The following is an 18,059-nucleotide window of genomic DNA, read 5'->3' on the forward strand; positions in this document are numbered from 1 at the left end:
AAAATATTTTTTTATAAAAATAAAATATTTATTACTAAAATAAAATATATAAAAATTTATAATAATCTTATTAAATAATAATTTTTATAAAATAAAATTACAAAAAATATTTTTTATAAAAAAAAAAATATAAAAAATAATTTTTGCAAAAACGGATTTTTTTAATTATCTATTGAAAAAAAATGTTTATAAAAAATTAATGTTTTTACTCCAAACTTAGCAAAAATTAATATTTTTATTTTTATAAGAAAATACACATTTAATGTTATATATTTTTTTAATTTATATTAAAGTTTCTTGTTCAATCTTTCAAAAAAAAAAAAAAAAAAAAAAATTGAAAACTTTCTCGTAAAAATATGATAAATTTATATAAATAAAAATAATGTTTGAATTAATTTAAGGATATAACATAAAAAGTTGACTTTTGTTGATAAAAAATTTAAATGATTATTAAAAATATTTTTTATTCAGTAGAAAGTTATATAAATATTATATTATTATATATTATTATATTATAAATATTATATTATAAATATTATATTATTATATTATAAATTTATATACAAAGTTTAAATTAACAAATCTATTTTTTATAAAAAATTATAAATTATTACGAAAATTTAAATTGATATAAATTTTATATTTTTGTAGGAAATTTTAAATTTATACAAAAAAAATAATTTTTTAATCAATTTGGTTTCTTAATAGTTTTTTGTTTTACAATTTATATAATTTTGTATATTTTTGTAAACTTGTGAAATTGTTTGGTTATTTTTTTTAACTTCCAAAGCAAATAAATAATTTATACACACAGGTTGTTGTTTTGTTTGGTTTTTTATGTTTTTTTAATATTCTTCACATTCTTTATTTTCGTTTTTTTTTTTGTTGGTTTTAAATCGATAATTACATTAAATATTTAATATATGTATGTATATATATAATTTTTTACAACATTATTGTTATTTTATTATTAATATTTATTTGTTTATAATTATAATTAAATTTATTTAGGTTTAGATTTTCAATTATTTTTTCCTGTTCGCTTTTGTTTTTATATAAAATATATTGTTTTTTTTGTTTGTGTTACAAATATTGTTGTTGTTGTTTAAGGCGTTTTTTCATTTTAGAATTATAAAATTAGATTCATTTTTTGTTTTCAATTACATTTGCTTTTGCATAAATTTTTGTTATACGTTCTATGTATTTCTAATAACAAAAACAAAAAGAAAAAACGTATGAAACAAACAGTTTTTAACAACAAAATAAAAGTTAGTTACAAAACAGAAAAAAAATTATTACATATTTATTATTTGCGCTTTAGTTCATAAGTGTTTTTGGGGGGGAGAAGGAAGGGAGGGGTGGTTATTAGTTTATTTTTTTTTTTTTTGTTGTAAAGAAAACAAATTATTGTATGTGATTTTTGGTGGTGGTACTTGCTTATTTTTTTTTCTAAGGTGTAATTATAAAAAACAGGTGTGTGTTTCTCTCTTAACAAAAAATAATATATTGATTTTTTTAATAAAACTTAACATTTACTAGTTAGCTGGTTTTTTATTTAAATATTTTTAAAAATGTATATTTTTATTTAATTCCTATATATGTTTGTTTATATGTAACAATGCAAGCAGTTTTGTTTATTTATTCAAATTTTTCGTGTGATTTTCAATTCAATATTTTTTGTTTAACAATTTCCATGGTTGCATATTATTTTATAAAGCATTTTTTGTTGTATTTGTTTTTTTTAAATTTTATTCCTTTGCCTTAAATTTCTTTTTTAAAAAAATGACTAAATTTTATAAAATATTTAAATTGTTTTCGGGTTTTTTTTCTTAAGTGTTTTACAAAAATATATTTTTATATATATTTTTTTATTAAAAAGGTTAGATTATTTTATATAATATTTATTTATTTTATGTGCTGTTTTGAAGGCGTTTTTCAATGAAACTTGTTTGTCTTGATTTGTATTTTTTTCTGTTGTTTTGTTTTTTGTAATTATTTTATTTAATTCCTAAAAACTTTGTGTGCTTTGCTTAAGAGGTGTTTTTGTTGTCGTTAATATGTTGTTGTTGTTTTTTATTTTCTTAAAATTTTTTATAGCAAAGGTATTTTGGGGGGGAGGGAAAAAGAAAACTTGCCTATTGCAGTTTGAAGGCATGCATGTTGGAGACTTGCTAAAATTAGAATATTTTTGGAACTCAATAAAAAATAACAATTTTTTGTTTAATTTAACAACAAAAAATTAATAATTTTTTATTAATGTGGAAAACAATTTTTCCTTTTTTGAAATGAAAATGAAATCTCAACACTATTTTTGATAATTTTATTTTACGAAATATTTTGTCAATATTTTTTGTCATTACAAAAAAAATATTTGAAATGCAGATTATTTATTGGGTCTATTATTAATATTTTATAATTTATTTATAAATGTATATCTCAACACAATTTTTGACAATTTTATTTTACGAAAAATGTTGTCAATATTTTTTGTCAATTTTAAAAAAATGGTAAAGTTCGAATTTAGAACCATCATTCATTTCATTTTGAAATTTTGTCAATATTTTTTGTCAATTTTAAAAAAATGGTAAAGTTTGAATTTAGAACCATCATTCATTTCATTTTGAAATAATGGTTCTAAATTCGAACTTTACCATTTTTTTTTAAATTGACAAAAAATATTGACAAAATATTTCGTAAAATAAAATTGTCAAAACTAGTGTTGAGATATTCATTTATAAATTATCAAATATTAACAAAACAGTCAATAAATAATCTGCATTTCAAAATATATTTTTTTGTATTGACAAAAAATATTGACAAAATATTTCGTAAAATAAAATTGTCAAAACTAGTGTTGAGATATTAATTTATAAATAAATAATCAAATACTAACAAAATAGCCAATAAATAATCTGCATTTCAAAATATATTTTTTGTATTGATAAAAAATATTGACAAAATATTTCGTAAAATAAAATTGTCAAAAATAGTGTTGAGATATTCATTTATAAATTATCAAATATTAACAAAATTGTCAATAAATAATCTACATCTCAAAATATTTTTTTTGGTATTTCAATTTTTTTTTTAAATTGACAAAAAATATTGACAAAATTTTTCGTAAAATAAAATTGTCAAAAATAGTGCTGAGATATTCATTTATAAATAAATTATCAAATATTAACCAAATAGTCAATAAATAATCTGCATTTCAAAATATAATTTTTCGTATTTCAAATTTTGTTGTTAAATTTTTTGGTTTTATAATTTTTTAATGATTTCCAAAAAATATTCTATTCCCGCAACATGTTGGTACTATGGCATTTTATTAAAGCTATTATTTCAAAAAATTTTATGTATGTAATGTGTTTACTATTGTTTTTTTTTTTTTTGTTTTGTGGCAATAAATTGAAATTCACATCTTTAATTTTAATAGGGCGTTCTTTTTTAAGTTTCGTTTGAATTTTTGCAATTTGTGTTTTATTTGTTTGTTTTAAACTCTGTTTCAACTACAATCACATAAATAAATCACATCAACATTTTGTTTTTTTGTTGTTTTTGTTTTCATTTTTTTTAACTATGCATGTATGTTTGTTTCTTTGTTGTTTATGTATATAGGTTTAATTTTTCACAGCTCTTTTTGTTTTTTTTTTCCTTTTTGTTTTATTATAATAATTAATAGTAATATTGAAAAAAGAAAAAATAATAAACATTAACAGATATTATTTTTTAACATGTGTGGGTGTGTGTTTTTGTGGGGTGTAAAGTTTATTGTTTTAAAATATTTAAATTTTTGTTTTCCCATTTTTTTTTTACTAAAAAACAAATATTTTTTTGTAAAGTTTTTAAAGCATTTTATTTTCCTTTTTTGATAAATTTCCTATAGGGGTTTTATATTAGTGGTAATTGTGTGTGAGAAAAATATTTGTTTCGTTTTTTTTGCTACGAACGCCAAAAATTATTTTCTTGTTGTTTATATTAGTATTTTTTTAATAAAGAAGAAAAAATAGTGTGTGTAAAAAATATTAAAATCCCTGCTAAACTTAATCTATGTTGAAAATAGAGAAATAGAAGCGGTTTTGAAAAATTGAATTATTTTTGTAAACATTTAAAAATGAAACCTTTGAAGAACTGTAGTGTCCCTAGATTTGAATACGAATAAAGATTACACAGAAGTTTGGAATTATGTAGGATGAATATTTAAACTCTTTAATCATGAAATATTTTTTTTTCTAAAATCTTGTACATGTGAAAGTGACTTATTAACGGCTTCTTTGAGAGATAATTTGAGGATCTAAAAAAATATATACTCATTGTAGAATAGTATGAAATTTGCGAACAGATCCTCGGTATTGAACTTAAAATGCTTTAACGCCATCTATGTTTCAACTTGAACATTATTTTAAACAAGTTCTCTGACTAAGATACAGCAAATTGAGAAGCATACTTTTCGGGGGAATATTTAAATCTATCCATGATGAAATTATTATTACTTTTTTGAAAATATGAATTATAGTAATGTTAATTGAGCATACTTCTCGGGGGAATATTTAAATCTTTACATGATGAAAATATTATTATTACTATTATTATTTTTTAAAAACAATTTTGTTCTTAATATCAATTTTGGGGTCTCATAAATTCAAAAGCATTTTTCAAAGACATAAAAAAGGCAAAATTCTGATCTATTCTCCGAGTTGAACACATATCTGAAGGGTATGTGTGTCAAAATCATACAATGATTTAGAATATATTCCAAAACAGTTCTGGAAATTCTGAACTTCAGTTATTTAAGCAACCAAACTTGGGCTAAATTAAGGCTTATTACTGTAAAAAGATCAAACACGGTGGGGTTTCAAAAGTGGTCTTGGGCATTTGAATGGGTCTTAAACTTCAGAACAAACATAAAACGATTCCTTGGTTTTTTTTATTTTAGAGTTGAATTGAGGGTCTAGTATAGCAGAATTAATCTCTTGATGGATTTAGTTATTATAAATCCTAGATAAGGTACAAAAATTGTAAAAAAATCCATGATATTGATGAATTGAGTAACATAAGGAAATCAACGAGCATACTTTTAGGGGAAAGATTTTATCCTTTCAGACATGAAGATCAATTTTAAAGATCAAGTAGAAATATATATAGATTTCGAATAGATTTTAAAAAGGCGCGGAAAAAGAAAAATCGGAACAACATGTTTGAAGACTAGATATAGGATTATTCCAATGAAAAAAAAAAATAAAATATGGAATTTTTCTGAAAAAAAGTTGCGAACTTTTTTGAGGCAGATTGAAAAGAAATGTGGGATTTTAATTCAATAAATAGGGTACGAATACCTTTAGGGGGGAATTATTTACACTCTTTTAATTTTTTGAGTAGCCAATAAGACATAATTGATGTCGAAATAATTCCAAAAGGCACGGAAAAATTACCCGGAGATTACTTGGTCTATTTTGAGAAGATACAGTACCATCCAAAAGATCTTAGTCGTTTGCAAAAAGTTACTGGACTTATACAAATTGTTGAGTAAACGAACACACCTAATATTGAGTAATATAATTGAAAAATTGGTAAGCTTTTGGCAATTGTACACATGTGAAAGGAATTTGTAGGATAATGTAAGGGGTTTTCAACAAATATATCCCAGAACGGTATGAAATTTGTAAATAGTTCATTGAAAACTTATAGGCGTTAACACGCCATCTATGTTTCAACTTGGACATTATTTTTAAGCAAATTGTATGGATAATTTAGAGCAAATGAGGAGCATACTTCTAGGGGGAATATTTAAATCTTTCAGTAATAAAATTATTTTTTGAGGTGCCAAAAACCATTATACTAATTCGAATTTATATGTGAACAAGCACGGAAAAGGGGAATTTCTGGATTCCAAGTTGTTTTTTGAAGAAAACTGTCACTAAGTATAGGTTTATTTCTGTGTAAAAAAATGGAATACGCTAGGCCTATGAAAAACTGTCACATCCGAAATGGATTTGAATACTTTGATTCGGTGAAAAAATTTGTCGAGCATTTTTTTAGGGGAAATATTTTACGATGAATAATATTTAAATCCTTCAGTTATATACATACATATACATTTTTTGAGGTGTCAGAAAGCCATTATTAATCTCGAGCTATATAAGCTACACAAAGACAATAATATAGTTAAACGTATCGAGATGCAGCGATTGCGTTGGCTAGGCCATATAATAAGAATGAGCGATGATGAACCCGCTAAAAAGGCGTATAAATTCGAGCCACATGGCGGTGCATGCAGAATTGGCAGGCCAAAGAATAGATGGTGCAAACAAGTGAATGATGAGATGACAAGGCACGGTATTCCAAAAAGCGAAGCACGAAACAGAGAGAATTTGAGATCTTTTCTTAGTTCGGTCTATGGAACAAATGTTCTGTAATGGGCCAGCTAAGTAAGTAAGTAATTCTAATAAGATACTCTTGATATTGAAGTGGAAATATTTAGGGGGAATATTATAACCTTTCAGTCATGAAGTCGCTGTGGATGTTGAATACATTTCAAAAAGTAGCAGAAAAAAATAAAATTTGGAACTTCATGTTTGAAGCAAGCAGACTGAGACTAGATATGGGATAAATTCAGAGAAGAAATGCAATGGACATAACAATGGTGCAAGAAAGAAAGTGATATAATATACCATGATGTCTCCATTTGCTGTCAAAACATATTTTTAATCAAAAATAAATAATAAATATTTCGCTTCTATAAAGAATATAAGTCTACAGAATCTGTATTTAAACTTCGCGAAGATTATTTTACCAATTTCGCGCAAAAAATTTTGACAGAAAATGAAGACTACGGCCTGAATTCACCTTTTGGATCACTTTGTTAAATTCGCCTTGGACATAACAGACGGGTCAAACACCTTCTGGAAGTAATGTGAGATTTTTTCTTAGATAGGCTGCGAGTATTAAGATCCTAGACGTTATATGCTTTAGAGCCATCTATATTTCAACTATGACACTAGATATGTTTCAGCTATGGCAGAAGATAGAGAAAATTGATGAGTATACTTCAAGGAGGAATATTTAAAATCTTTAGCCATAAAGTTAATTTTTGTGCAGTCAAATTGCCATAATTGATTTCGGAATAATTCCAAAAGGCATTGAAAAATTTATCCAAGTTATTAAGCAAAAACATGAGACTAAATATAGGCTAATTCCCAGGTAGAAATGAACATTTTACGCATTCGAAATAGGCCTAATCGTCCAACAATGCCTCTTTTGAGTGCAACTGTTCAATGGGTGCCACATCAAAATTGTCTACTTTCGTAAAAAAAAGAATTTAGCAAATTAGGTGAAGTTGTGATTAGCGCAGAATGTGAAGTTCGTCTGAAAGATGTTTTGTATTCTCCGGATCTGGGTGGAAACTTTATTTCAATTAGCAAGGCTGTTGATAAAGGATATACAGCAATATTTGATTCTAATGGCGTCAAAATAAAGGATACTGATGGTTTTGTTACCATAAAGGCCAAAAGAGAGCGAAGTTTGTTTGTCGTGGCCGGAAAATGTAATCATCGTTTAAATGTAGCTATGAACAGAGAGAACTTGTGCCATTATAGATGTGAGTACCCGAAAGTTCAAAGATCGAAATTGGGAGAAGTTCGTCAAAACTCACAAGAAGATGTAGGCCAAGAAGAGGTATTCAACACAGCTGATGAGAATAGTAGTGATCCAGAAGAGGAAGCTACAAACCAGCAAGTCGCCGAAGAGGCCTACGACGTAGAAGGAATTGTTAATAGAGAAGATCCGAGAAGAGGTCGGGGAAGAACTAGATTATTACGAGAAGGTAATAAAGGAAGGCCAAGAAAACAATCCAATGTGGTGAGTGAAGAAGCCGTGAGTTGTGAAAAAGCAAGTCAATGGAAGAAAGCAATATCAGTAGGGTGTGATGCTTGGAAGACAAATAAAACAGGGCCATTAGTTGATCTGTCGTCTGGAAAGAAATCCATAAAAGGGCAAATCGAAGCGAAATATGTCAACACTAATGGAATGGTTGCGGATATTTATAAGAAGAATTTGCCGAGAGGGAAACATAAGTAATTTGTAGAGTTAAATAATTTAAAGTAATTTATGTAATTAATATATTCGGTTTGAGGGGGGAGTGTTGGAAATATACTTGCTAGAATACACTTTCTGTTCAAACCTAATATCTCTACCTAGTAGGCTTTGGTTTTCATATTGTTTATGTTGCGCCTACAAACTTTTGTGCTTTTAGTCTGTTAATAAACTTCTGAACTGAAAACAACATTTGTGTCTTCTGTCAATTATTTTCTACAAAAAAATTAATGGTTTTGGAGATATGGTGCGAAATGTATACAAATTATGGAAATTTTCGATATTTTATAAAATTTGAGGCAATAACTGTTGTTTTTCGAGTTCGCTATTTCTCCAAATATTTTATTCCTTCCCTTATCTACAAATTTGCCTCACAGGTCCGAAGAAGATTCGCATTGTTTTCAGAGATATAACCCCGAATAACTTTAAAAAGTGAATATTTAACCATGTTTAGATGGGGCCATAAAATCCAAGCTGGATATGACACAACAAAACCCAAATAGTGTTTTTGTCCTTTGGGTGTGTACTTTCAAAAAATCCTCAGTTCAAATTGTTTGTACAAGATTGCCTTAAAAATGTTGCACAGTGTATTTAAATGTGGATTTCAATACCAAACATCATTGGAGTAATAACGGGTGTTTTTTTACAGGTTTGTTTTTCGAATAGAGATAAAACTGACATTTTGTGGTCAAATCAGGCAACTCTAATGTCATTTATGTTCAGTTTGGTTTGCCATTTCATCATGAACAGGTTGACAACAAAATAACAACGCTTGCAAATCGTGCAAATTTATTTCGAAAATAATGGTTCAGTTCGCGAACTTTACCGCAAGCTCCGTCCATTTTATGGTCGACATAATCGTCCATCGGAGCAATTAATTTAGTTAACCATGGATCGTTTTCGCACTACGTTTACTCTATATGATAATACGCATTCGCAGAGACGTCGAACAGTGCGCACCGAAGAAACAATTGCCGCTGTAGAGCAAAGTGTTGAAGAGGACCCGAATGAATCGATTCGCCACTGTGCACTGGAGCAATTGGAGCTTTGTCCATCAACTTTATGGAAGATTTTGCTCAAAGATCTTGGCTTGCGACCTTACAAGATCCAGCTTGTGCAAGAATTAAGGCCGCGAGACAATGCAATGCGTCGTGATTTTGGTGTATGGGCCGAAAATGAGATTGATCTCGATGCTGATTTTCATCGCAAAATTTTGTTCAGTGATCAGAGGCTCATTTTTGGTTGAATGGCTACGTCAACAAGCAAAATTGCCGCATTTGGAGTGAAGAGAATCCACATAAGACCCTTGAGACACCATTACATCCACAAAAACTGACTGTTTGGTGTGCTCTATGGGCTGGTGGAGTCATTGGGCCATACTTCTTCCGAAATAATGCTGGAGAGGCAGTTACCGTTATCTTATATAACCAAAATATTTTCTGTTCGTAGAAAGAAGACTTATTAGGTTAGATTATATGAAGGATAGACTAGAATATAGGCCTATGATTGCTGTATAGAGGTATTCTACTCTAGGAAAACTTGAATTCCGAATTTGTGTCAGTTTGGCTAAAATGATCAAAATACCAAAAATGGGGTGCACCTGTTTAATGTGTGCCACATCAAAATTTTCTACCATCTTAAAAAAAAGAATTTAGCAAATTAGGCGAAGTTGTGATTAGCGCAGAATGTGAAGTTAATGGAGACCGGTATAGAGCCATGATAACCGACTATTTTGTTCCCGAATTGGATGGCATGAATGTGGATGAGTTGTGGTTCCAACAAGACGGCGCTACATGCCACACAGCGCACGTCAAAATCGATTTATAGAAGGAAACATTCGATGAGCGCATAATTTCGCGGAATGGACCTGTCAAAATCGTGTGATTTGACACCATTGGATTATTTTCTTTGGGGATATGTGAAGTCGCTCGTCTACGCCAACAAACCAGAAACGTTAGGGGAATTGGAAGCCAACATTCGTGGCATTATTGCCGACATACGGCCCCATATGCTCGAAAAAGTGGTTGAAAATTGGACCTCTAGAATTGGCTTTATTCGAGCCAGCCTCGGCGGCCACATGCCCGAAATCATATTTAAACATTAATGGCATAAAATTATCCTTCCAATAAAGCCAAAATTATGGACATTAAAATGATTTTCTTGTGTTTTATTTCAATTCGAAGTTCTATACCACTAAAAAAAAAAAACATCCACTATAAAGGTCTGTTACAACTTTGAGATCTCAATCTTGAAATAAACATTGAGATTTTTATCTTGATCAGTCAGACGGATGATTTTGTCAGGCGAATATACTTAAATTTGTATAGAATTTTTTGTGGATCTGGAACATATATTATTTTAAAGGGTCTTTAAGACAATATATTTCGATGTACCAAGCTCGTGAGAAATTATTGACTCTGAGAAATTATTGACAAGTTTTTATAATAAAGATTTTGTAAAATGTAGTTTGCATGGCATTTCATTCGATTCCAAATCATTTTTGGGTTTTACATAGGCAATAATTTGTTCTATTTTCGCGACTTCTAGGTGGAATAGCACATGTCTGTCCCGATCTTGTCTTTGCCTTTTCTATGCTCCATTTCGAAATTATAAAAAAAATTTAATCAAATTTTTGAAGGGTAGGTTCGATGGAATTTCATAACACACCAAATTCACTTAGCTTGTATAATTTTTGCGACTTCTTGGTGTAATAGCATGTCTGCCCTCACATTTTCCTTGCCTTTTCTATGCTCAATTTCAAAATTATTACCTTGTATCTTCAGAGAACATGGGAGGATTAGATCTCACTCAAGTCTTTTACTCTCATTAGCCATTTTAAACTAGTATGGGTACATTTTCACATTTTTCCTTTTTCACTTCTTCGTATAACATCAAAGGGACACCACCGTAACTTATTATATCATTTCTTTCACCGGTTTCATTTCAAAATTTAACCTAAAAATTCATCAAATCAAAAAAAGTGTTGGGTGTGGGGAGGAAGGAGCTAACAAATAAAAAAATAAAGTTATAGATATAGAATAAAGAATAGATTAATAAGTATTAGTATGCATAAAAAATATATATTTCTTTTTGTTTAAACTATAAAAACCACAACCTTAAGTGAAAAAAATTAAAAAAAATAGTAGTAAATAAAAAAAACGCGTTTTCTTTTACTGTTTAAGAGTTAGCATGTGTGTATGTATGTATGTAGGTGTTTTCATTTGTGTATAACTATTCTGCTTTGTTATATAATAATTATAAAGAAAAAAATTCTATTTATATTATTGTGTTTTACTTGATTTATATATAAAAATCACTAACAAAAAGAGAATCTATATGAGGCCTACATATAGAGAATTAAAAATATACATATACAATATTAATTATAAATATAATTTAAAAATTATAAAACTAGAAATAATTACACAACTTACAATCTGACTTCTGTTTCACTTTCATGTTTTTTGTTTGTTTGTTTGTTTAGTTGAGGTAAGTTGTGTGTGTGTGTTAACTATATTTATATACAAGCAAAAAATAATAAAAATAATAATAATAAATTTACTTAGATGCAATTTTTTTGTGTATGACTAGCGAAGAAATTGCACACATATATTTAAAAAAAAAAATAATAATAATTATTTTTTGTTTATACAAATATTTATATATAGAATAAAAATAAACGACTACCATTTTATTTTTTCGTTTTTGTTTTCGTTTTTAAAATATAGTAGAGCCAAATAATAATAATAATTGTATATAACAAATATTACATAGAGAAAAAAATTAAGCATTTAACCTAAAAGAAATAAAAAAATCATATATATTTATGTAGATAAGCAAGAAAACAAAAAACCAAATCAATTTGATTTATTAAAAAAAAAAAAAGAATTTATGCTTTTTTGTTTGTCCTTTAAGATTTTCCGTTAAATTTATGTTCATATCTTTTTTTGCGAATACTGACCGAAATTAATTTTTTTTCTTTTTTCGTTTTTATTTTTTCTTTCTTGTCGTTTAAAACAATTAAAAAAATAATCTTTAACAATAACTGAAAAGAATGCCAATAGAGTAATAAGTAATAAATATATTTATAGAGTTGTTTTTGTTTTAGTAATAATATAAAATTAAATTTAGATCACAACAAAGCCGTTCTTATATTCCGTTTTTTTTTGTCCAAAAATTTTCGTATTTTTTTTTTTTTTTGTAATGTTTGCTTGGTTGGTGGCTGGGTGGGCGGCGTCGGAGAGGAAATGTAGTGAAAATCCAGCAAATATTATTATCCTAATTGGAAACACAATGGAAACTTTTGGGGAAAGTTAAAAAGTATCGACACTGGAGGGGGACGACTAAATGGAAAATGTTGTAATGAAATTTATTGGAAAAAACCGAAGAAATTGAAATAGAAAATTAATTTATTTTTTAAAGCAACAATTTACATTATTTTCTTTTAAATATCAAATAGTTTTTATTTTTTATTTATTAAAATATAGAAAATTAATTTCTTTTTTAAAGCAACAATTTCCATTATTTTCTTTTAAATATCAAATAGTTTTTAGTGTTAAATAAAATAAAAATTTTTGGGGAATCCAAATTTTTCCCGTTTTTCCTTTCATTTTATTTTTTAGTTCCCCCTGTCCAGCATCGTTTTAATTAACCATCCTCCTAACAATTCTTATTTACTAAAGCCAAATTAATTGAAAAAGAATACTTATAACATGAGATCAAAGAATTTTGAAAAAATTGTCAAATTAATAAATTAATTTTATTAAAATGACATCATTTTTTTTATAATTAACTATAAATATGTGTTTCCAGCTGCCGTAGACATCCGGCTGGACTAGTTTTGATATATATGCTATATTTGCTGGAGAGGTGCCTTACAAATCCGTATTTCATCAGTACACAGAACAACAAAATATTTTGTCAAATTTCTATAAAAAGAAATTGTCACGTTGACAATGTTTTCGGGGACAAACAATTTGATAAAAATATTTTTGAAAATAATTTTAAAACCATTAAAAACTGAACACATTAATTTTTATATCATATAACAAATTTGTTTATCAAATTTATATTAAATAAGATGTTTATGCCGTATTTCATCAGTACACAGAACAATAAAATATTTTGTCAAATTTCTATAAAGAAGAAATTGTCACGTTGACAATGTTTTAAGGGACAAAAAATTTGATTTGTCAAATTTGTATAAAAAAGAAATTGTCATGTTGACAATATTTTAAGGGACAAAAAGGGCTCTTCTGTTGATAGAAGTCCTCTTAAAGGGCTCTTCTATTGATAGAAGACCTCCTATAGGGCTCTTCTACTAATAGAAGACCTCTTAAAGGGCTCTTCTATTGATAGAAGACCTCTTCTATCGACAGAAGACCTCTTAAAGGGCTCTTCCATTGACAGAAGTCCTCTTAAAGGGCTTTTCTATTGATAGAAGACCTCTTAAAGGGCTCATCTATTGATAAAAGACCTCTTAAACGGCTATTCTGTTGATAGAAGTCCTCTTAAAGGGCTCTTCTGTTGATAGAAGTCCTCTTAAAGGGCTCTTCTATTGATAGAAGACCTCTCAAAGAGCTCTTATATTGATAGAAGACCTCCTAAAGGGCTCTTCTACTAATAGAAGACCTCTTAAAGGGTTCTTCTATTGATAGAAGACCTCTTATATCGACAGAAGTCTTCTTAAAGGGCTCTTCTGTTGATAGAAGTCCTCTTAAAGGGCTCTTCTATTGATAGAAGACCTCCTAAAGGGCTCTTCTATTGATAGAAAACCTCTTAAAGGGCTCTTCTATTGATAGAAGACCTCTTCTATCGACAGAAGACCTCTTAAAGGGCTCTTCCATTGACAGAAGTCCTCTTAAAGCGCTTTTCTATTGATAGAAGACCTCTTGAATGGCTCTTCTATTGATAAAAGACCTCTTAAAGGGCTCTTTATATTAAATAATATCTTTATCAAATTTTGACAAAAATATTTTTCATATATTTTTCGTAAGCATTTTAATTTTGATAAATAGTTTGAGAAAAATTGTGATGACAAAAATATGATTTAACCTATTTTTTCGCATTTTTTCGCTCATTGATTTTCTCATATATTAAACATGTTTTTTTTATCAAATTTATTTTCAACAATATTCTTTATCAATTTTTAACAAATGATTGTTTTCCTAAATTTTTATAAGTAGAATTATTGGGTTCAGTAGACCATAGTGCTAAATAATTTTTAACAATATTTCTTTCTCAAAATGTTTGTCCAAAAATTTATCGAAACTAAAAAAATATTTTTTTTTTCAGCAGAAATTTTGATAAAATTTTTTTTATTAAAATTTCTGCTGAAAAATATTTTTTTTTATTTCGATAAATACTTTTTACCAAAATTTTTATAAGTAGAATTATTGGGTTTAGTAGACCATAGTGCTAAATAATGTTCAACAATATTTCTTTATCAAAATGTTTGTCCAAAAATTTATCGAAATTATTTTTTTTTTCAGCAGAAACTTTCTTTTGATTATTTTCCAAAATTTTTAAAAGCAGAATTATTGAGTTTTAGTAGACCATAGTGCTAAATAATTATCAACAAAATTTCTTTATCAAAATGATTGTTCAAAAATTTATCGAAATTACAATATATTTTTTTCAGAAGAAACTTTGATAAATATTTTTTTATCAAAAGATTATTTTTTTAATTTCGATATTTTTTTTTTGACATACAATTTGATGAAGAAATATTTTAAAATATTTTTTTGTATCAAATTTATATTAAACAATATGTTTTATCAATGACAAACGGATTCATTATTCTTAAAATTTTGATAAATTGCTTTCCAAAATAATTTTCAACAATATTTCTTTATCAAAATGTTTGTCCAAAAATTTATCGAAATTAAAAAATATTTTTTTTTTTAACAGAAATTTTGATAAATATTTTTTTATCAAAATTTTTACTGAAAAAATATTTTTTTTAATTTCGATACATTTTTGGACATACAATTTGATGAAGAAATATATTCAAATATATTTTTGTATCAAATTTATATTAAACAATATGTTTTATCATTGACAAACGGATTCATTATTCTTGAAATTTTGATAAACTTTTTCCAAAATAATTATCAACAATATTTCTTTATCAAAATGTTTGTCAAAAAATTTATCGAAATTTAAAAAATATTTTTTTTTCAACAGAAATTTTGATAAATATTTTTTTATCAAATTTTTTGCTAAGAAAAATATTTTATTTTTAATTTCGATAAATTTTTGGACACACAATTTGATGAAGAAGTATTTTAAAATATTTTTTGTATCAAATTTATATTAAACAATATGTTTTGTCATTGATAAACGGATTCATTATTCTTGAAATTTTCATAAACTTTTTTCCAAAATATATTTATTTAGTTCGATAAATGTTTCTGACAAAAAAATGATAAAAAGGTTTAGCTGAAAATAATTTAAAAACTTAAAAAAAGAAATGATATTTATACGGTATTTTTGATAAACAAATTTGTAAATTACGTAACATAGTTCGTTGAAATTATTTTCAACATCGCTTGAAAACTTGACAATTTGTTTTATTAAAATTTTATATATGATATTTTTGATAAACAAATTTGTAAATTACCTAACATTGTTCGTTGAAATTATTTTCAACTTCGCTTGTCAAATTGGCAATTTGTTTTATTAAAATTTTATTTTATACCTTTCTGCTTTCAGCTCCACGCCCACCTATTCAACCCCTAAAGCAAAAAAAAAAATCATAATTTCAATTTTGCGCCATTTGTTTTGCGTACGTACACTTGTGTTTCGTATTTTTTTGTGTTTGTTTCTATTTCTCGTCACGTTTTTTTCTTTTCTTTGTTTGTTTAAACAAAAAGACAAAAAAATATTGAAAATATTTTCTATCACATTTCATTAAGATTTCACAGCACAAAATTGTTGGATTTCTTTGTATGTTTGTTATTTTAGTTTGTATATAAAATATATGTATATATAAAAATAATTACATATTTTTGTATTAATAATAGAGAAAAAATAAAAATAAGTTGATAAAGAGAAAAAATAACTATTTAGAAGAAAAGAGAGAGAGAGAGAGAGAGAGAAATATATTTACCGGTTAAACAAAATTTCAAAATAAATTAAATAGATTAATATCGAATAATTTTAATTTAAACAAGTCATTGGTCATGCTCGCATGGGATTAGGGCAACCAAAATATTTATCACAATTTTGTAAAATTGTGATTAAAAAAATATTGTTTATTAACAGAGTTTGATGGCAATCAATTTTGAAAAACTTTGGTCCACAAATGTCCAATAAAAGATTCAATCAAAAATTTATCGATTTTCCGGCTATAAAAAAATTGTCATATTGACAAAATTCGATAAAATTATTTGATCACAAAGTAAAAATACAACTGATAAAATATTTCACATATTGACAAAAATATTTATCAAAATATTCCGCATATTCCATTTTATCAGTTCAATATAAAAAAATTGATAAATATTTTAGTCAATAAGTGAAATATTTTATCAGTTGTATTTTTACTGTGTGATCAAATAATTTTATAATAATAATAATAATTTTTTTATGTTCTGTGTACAAAATTTGTTTATCAATTTTTTTTTAACAATTTTTGGTTTGTTTTTTGTCAGACAACAAAACATTATTTTACAAAGTTTGATGGAAAAATTGTCGTAAACAATTTTGATGAACAAATTCATGCATGTCCGCACAGAATTTGGGCAATAAAAGTATTTATCACAAAAAAAAAAAAAAAATTAAAAATTTGATAAAAATTGTCAACAAACAAAGTCAGATGGCAAAAATAATGAAAATAACTTTGATCAAAAATATCGAATAAAATTTAAATTACAAAAATTGTTTATCATTTTTTTGTCAATGTTTGTTTGCAAATAGATAGGCCAACAAAACATTAATTAAAAAAATTTGATAAAAAAATTTTTGACAACAATTTTAATGAACAAATTCATATAAAATCTAAATTACAAAATTTGTTTATCATTTTTTTTTTGTCAACGTTAATTAACAAAATTTCATAAAAAAATTGTTGAAAACAATTTTAATGAAAAAATTCACATAAAATCTAAATTACAAAATTTGTTGGACATTTTTTTTCAATATCTTGTTAATTAATCGGTATCAATATGCCAATTTTTCAAACAAATTATACAAAAATTGCAATAAAATATTTTTTCTGCCATTTTTTGTTCGTTTCGTCGTGGTTTTCTATAGATAAAAAAATCTCCCAAGGTGGTCTTCTTAAAGGGATCTTCTATTGATAGTAGACCTCTTAAGGGGCTCTTCTATTGATAAAAGACCTCTTAAAGAGCTCTTCTATTGCTAGAAGACCTCTCAAAGGGGTTTTCTGTTGATAGAAGACCTCTCAAAGGGCTCTTCTGTTGATAGAAGACCTCATAAAGGGATCTTATATTGATAGAAGACCTCTTAAAGAGCTCTTCTATTGATAGAAGACCTCTTAGAGGGCTCTTCTATTGATAGAAGACCTCTTAAAGGGCTCTTCTATTGATAGAAGACCTCTTAAAAGGCTCTTCTATTGATAGAAGACCTCTTAAAAGGCTCATCAATTGATAGAAGGCCTCTTAAAATGCTCTTCTATTTATAAAAGACCTCTTAAAGGGCTCTTCTATTGATAGAACACCTCACAAAGGGATCTTCTGTTAAGAGAAGACCTCTTAAAGTGACTCTTCTATTGATAGAAGTCCTCTTAAAGGGCTCTTCTGTTGATAAAAGACTTCATAAAGGGCTCTTCTATTGACAGAAGACGTCTTAAAAGGCACTTCTATTGATAAAAGACCTCTTAAAGGGCTCTTCTGTTGATAGAAGACCTAATAAAGGGATCTTCTATTGATGGAGGATCTCTTCTATTGATAAAAAACATTTTAAAGGGCTCTTCTATTGACAGAAGACCTCTTAAAGGGCTCTTC

General features: G+C 26.7%; 1 protein-coding gene across 3 annotated transcripts in view; it reads right to left on the reverse strand.

The window, feature by feature from the left end:
* LOC141405511 (longitudinals lacking protein, isoforms F/I/K/T-like) overlaps positions 1-18,059 on the reverse strand; it is a 496,088-nt gene that overhangs the window by 126,422 nt on the left and 351,607 nt on the right. The window lies entirely within an intron of this gene.

The sequence above is a fragment of the Musca autumnalis genome, unplaced genomic scaffold (assembly GCF_047663935.1).
Source record: "Musca autumnalis isolate F117 unplaced genomic scaffold, ASM4766393v1 scaffold_5, whole genome shotgun sequence".
Lineage (NCBI taxonomy): Eukaryota > Metazoa > Arthropoda > Insecta > Diptera > Muscidae > Musca > Musca autumnalis.